This window comes from Montipora capricornis, chromosome 12 (assembly GCF_036669925.1).
Source record: "Montipora capricornis isolate CH-2021 chromosome 12, ASM3666992v2, whole genome shotgun sequence".
In the NCBI taxonomy this organism is placed as follows: domain Eukaryota; kingdom Metazoa; phylum Cnidaria; class Anthozoa; order Scleractinia; family Acroporidae; genus Montipora; species Montipora capricornis.
This window is the reverse complement of record NC_090894.1, coordinates 7,024,803-7,030,165: the sequence shown is the minus strand read 5'-3', so window position 1 is coordinate 7,030,165 and position 5,363 is coordinate 7,024,803.

Genomic DNA, 5,363 nt, shown 5'->3' with positions numbered 1-5,363 from the left:
CTCAACTTGAGACCGAGAAGCCTCTCAACTGCTATGGTGGTCATAGTCAAGATGGACACTGCGCACAACATATTTCCGGTCACATAAATGGTGCAATGAGCAAAGAGACAAAAGTGCATTTTGTTTTTCACCACGGATAGCCATTAAGCAACAGAAGTTGGCTCTGAGAAGATACCAACGCATAGACCACTTCCTGCCAAGCTACGAAGTAATAATTGGACATTCTCAGTGTGGGGTAAAATATCTTTTCATGAGGAATACCGGCTCTTCAAGCCAAGTAACCATGGTACCACTTTCGTAAGGAAATAGAAATAAACTGACGCTCAGTTATTTTTTTCAAGTTGTCAAAGTCCAAAAGTGCTTAGAGGGTGTCTCGGGTTTGAAAATATCAAAGTGTATTGATGTTTTTGCCGTAATTAAGAGGGTTTTTAGGGTTTGATAAACTTTAAAAACACTGCCAAGTGAGACAAGTTTCAAAACGAAAACTAAAAAACAAGAGGGACTTATTGCTTGCATTAGTCTGTGGGTATATTTATTCAACTTAATTGCTTGAACGCAATATTACAGAAATTTCAATTGCCAAAGACAGCAGATGTCAAAAAGCTTGAGACCTATTGCCTCTGGTTTCTCAACGTAAAGACCACCATGCACAACGGTTATTAAGGACATTCGCGCCCAAAATATTCCCACGTACAGATTTTTCTAAACTTGCCACGCAGAAAGGTAATGATCTACTTTTGCCAAACAGGCAAAAAAATGGGGGGGGGGGGTCAACCGTGCTCGTTTTCGAGATTATGAGGTGCACTTTTAGAAGATTGCGTTGCTTTAAGACTATCCTAGCTTACACAACTGTCAACAATAAAAAAGCTACATTAGTGAAATTTAGATCAGGTACACGTACTCAATTCGACATAACTAATATAACTAAATTAACCTTTGCAGCTGATGTCTTTTTCTGAGGTGAAATAGAAATAGAAAAACGATACATATTATTCTACGAAAGAAAACTTCGGTCGCACGAGAGCATACAAGGCGAAATATTTGTAACGTCTCACGAACAGATTTTTTTGTTTTTCGTTATAATGGACAAAATCAGAAAAGGACGTGATCTACTGAAAGAAAAATAGGGGTCACCGAGCATTCAAGAGAGTAAAATCACTGCGAAGTTCTCAAAGCGATGGTATATTCGCACTGTCACGCCATTCCGTGACATTTCCGAGAAGACCTGGGTCCACAGCTATCCTTTGATGCCATACGCTTTCACGTTAACGTTTGCGCCTTTAGCATCGTGTTTACCTTCGTGGTCTGCGATGCATGACGTGTGCGTGACATGCGCGAAAAAATGCGCAGTAGCAATGGGCGCGAACGTCCTTAAGTGATCACTTTGCAGTTTTTAGAGACCAAATGATTCTCACACCCATAGACTAACACTATCAGGGCTGACAAGAAGGCAAAAGTGGGATTTTTGCTCTTATTAAGGGACTGACGAGATAATAGATGACAGGTGTCTGTCGTCAAAACATGACAGTATTTATATTGTCGCCCACTTAATGAGCATTAGATAAAAAAATACATTTTTTTGCAATTTGAGCACTTACCCATTAATTACCTACATATCGTTTTAGAATCAGGATCATCAAATCGAGCGAACGTCCCCAAAAGCAGGATTTTTTTCAATTGAAAAGTCATCTCCCTGTCGAAACGTGCTTAAATGAATTAAGAAAATTGCTTTCTATTGTTACTCAAAAACTTTAAATAAAATCAATCCTGTAGTTCAATCCACATCACTCATTTGCCGAGAAAATAGAAGTCTATTAGCTTTAACCCAGAAGAGAGATATTTTCCTTAAAACTGTTTGAAATTTGTTAACTTTCTACAAGTTCTGTGGATATTGCTGTCGACAACGCACGGCCACGGCATGTGGGCAATATCATCCGTGTAAGCAGAAAATAGAGGAAACGAGGTAGCCGGTCAGCGCCACTGCCGATTCATGAAAAAAGGGAATTCCGTGAACAGGAAAAAATAAAATACAAACCGAATGAGTAATTTTAGTTTTAAAAGTCATTACTGATCAGTTCGTGGAGTGATAAAAATAAAAACAAACTTCATAACATTTAGGCGAAGTTCTCATATTGCTTTTCTTGAAAATCTCACGAAAGTAGGCGTCCATAAACCCGATCATAGTAACTGCAAGAAGGTTCTTAAAAAGTAAAAACCTAGTTTACATTTTTTGCCTTATTAGCATAATTTATGCCCTTCGTTTCAGTTCTGATCTATTAGCCAAAAAAAAAAAAACAAAAAAAGAAAAACTGACTATTGGAATTGAAATGCATAATGAGCTTTCTCTGAAACTTTGAGCCCAATTTACGAGATAATCTCTGAGTAATGACGCTTTGAATATTTGAAATTTTACAAAGAATGTATGTGTCCGTTAGCGGTTTTGCCACCCAAGAATTCATCGGGCTAATAATTGCTCGTTAGCCCTGGCAAAAGGCTTAACTTAAAATTGGAAATTTAGCTTGGTTACCTTTTTGATTACGTGATCCAAAAATGTAGACAATGTCGTCAGCAAAGCTTTGCCCTTATTGTCCACGTGAGCTACTGAATGTATTTACCGGATACCCCACTGGAACGCATGTTACTGCAATGAAATCCAGTAAATCTTTAAAAAGTGGAATGCAATCATTTGTCAATGTTTTTTAACTATTGTTTTGTAATGAGTTTCAAATTCTCATCTGAAGAAAAGCAATGTTCATCTCTACACGTGACTTTTTCCCTCCACTTATCAAACTACGTCGATATGTGCGTAATTCAATTTTCAAAATTCTACGACAAGAATGGGCTGAAGGGATTAAAGTCCAAGTTGGGAGAAAGGCGCAATGTTTAAAATCGGAGAAAAGGAAAGCCTTTTACCTTACTTACTTACAAGAACGAGGATACTGGCCTTCTATGTTAGGGATAGATTTCAGCCGAAAACAGGATCGTGGACGCGTTTTTTCGGGAAAAGCCGAATCCAGATTTTTGAACCCTATAATTGATTTTGCGTTTTGTTTTCTAAAATAGAAATTGTTTTAAATATAAATGCAGGCTTTTTGGGTTATGATCTATGCGTCTCTTTAGGTACAGTGTATTAGGAACAAAGATCTACGAGGTGGTCGTCAACGAAAACGTTACATAACAAAAATATCATTGGTTAAAAGAGGAAAACCAATCGTGCCGCACGCATTTTAGCATATATTTCTGCGGTACTGTGCACAGGAACAAGGTGAAATCACCTAATTTGAGATTTTGACGCCATTCTCTATCTTTCATTCTGAAACCGGAAAGGTACATTTGGCAAGCGGTCTTTCAAGACAAGACAAGACAAGAATGATCAGCGGTAAGTGTCTTTTGCCCGTCAAGTCACCTAGACATGTGTTAAAACACCGATATGGCTAGAAAATCGACATGCACTGCTATAGAAATATAACAATAGAGAAGATATTTCTTTTGTTGTTCAAAATGTGCCAACCACAGGAACAAAAGACCCTTTGTTTTGACAGCCAATGTTGCTCTGGTTGGCATATTAATGACAGTAGGTGGCGTCAACATACCTTCCCTATACTTCCTCCCGACGGAAACTGTATAAATGGATCCACATACTCCTCGTAAATCAGTGAACGGTAGTAGGTAATTACGGGAGGGGTGCGGTGTTGGTCATTTTCTTTTATAGCATGCATATCTTTTATTTCATTTCTTTCTTTATAGGTGTCTCTAATAAGCAGAAATGCCAAACAGCTATAAGAGGATTGATTGATCGATTAATTGATTGTTAAACGTTTACAGGCATTCCTTGTGCACAATATTGGAAGAATAGCCTGATAGCGATGTGTCGGAAAACTTTATAGGTGTTTATCCCGATTTGGAAAGTAGTTAATAATTCATCTCAATTGACGAACTTATTCTAAACCACGAAATAAATTTATCAAGATAACCGTTCCATTTTACAAGGGCTTCATTTTTATTTTTCTTTATCACTTTCGCAATTCTAAATATTTCCTGATCTGTTTTTTTTTTCATTTCTCTTTCATGAAACCTCCCTTGTATTTGTTCCCCATCTAGTCAACCAATTTATATGTAATTGGTTTCATTTTTATTTCATTTTCCTTTCGTCCAGTTTCGTGTGCAACCTTTATCGAATGTTTTGCGTTTTTATTTCGACATTCTCATCTTGTCACCAATTCCAAATTTAGGCACGCCAATCGACTGTGTCGAAAAGTGGAACGGGGACGCGGGGACTCGGGAACGTGGGGACTCGGAGACTCGGGGACGTGCGGACGCGGGGACGCGAGGACGTGGGGACTTGGAGGCGTCGGGGCTCGGGGACGCTGCGACACATTTTTGAAGTATAGAATTTAAGAAATGGGAGAACATCCCTAGTAAAGTTGAATTGCTTACGTTATTTTGCAAAAAAGATCTTAAGTACCAGCTAAATTCAAAAGTTGGATTCTCAAAAAAGTCATTCTCATCACCCGTCACAGATCGCCTATGAAACAATGCAGAAGACCTGATGGCCCATTTCTGACACTGCAGCTGAAATTTCACGTTGTAGCGTTTGTTGTTGTTGTACAAAAACTTGAGCCTTAATTCTTCTCTGAAATTAATGTTTGAATGCTGTGCCAATGTCCTTGTTGGCGGCATTGAGACTGCATCTTTCCTGGCCCTTGTTCAATTTGTTACGTTTGATGAAAATTTCATTTGTCACCGTTGATACTGTCGAAAATGTTCGTCATCACCGTGCCAGAAGCCCCTCGGGAGTGGAGGGTGATACTGGCATATGTGAGCTATATAGGTATGTGCTGCTGTGAAGGGTATGGTTTTTAAGCGGTTTATTTTAGGATAGGGTAGAAACTACATAAATCAGAGCGCTTGTGTCTAGAATAGGGTATAATTTTTCACGTAACTGACAAGTTGGTTGAAGATTTTATCTAGACTAAGGAAACCACAAAAAGACTGAACAAACTGAACAAGTATAAATAATTCCTTTTTTAAGAGGGACACGATCCTGGTATAGGTTTTGACCTCAGTAGTTTCTGAAAAACAGCTACCCTAGGATAGGGAGGATTTGAGAATTTTACTCTAGTACAGGGTAGCAAAATTCAGCTGAGCCAGCTCTGGTACTGGCTAAGGGGTCCAGGGTCCCAGGGGCACAGCCTCCACCCAGAAATTCCTAAAGTACCGCCCCCGCACCAGAAACTAAGTAACTCTTGACTCAAGTGTGTTAAGGCTTCACCAAGCTCATAAATTGGCATATTTTTTGATAACGAGGAAACATTTATCCAATCGACGTTAACTTGAAATCTGCATGCTTATTTTTCTACTCG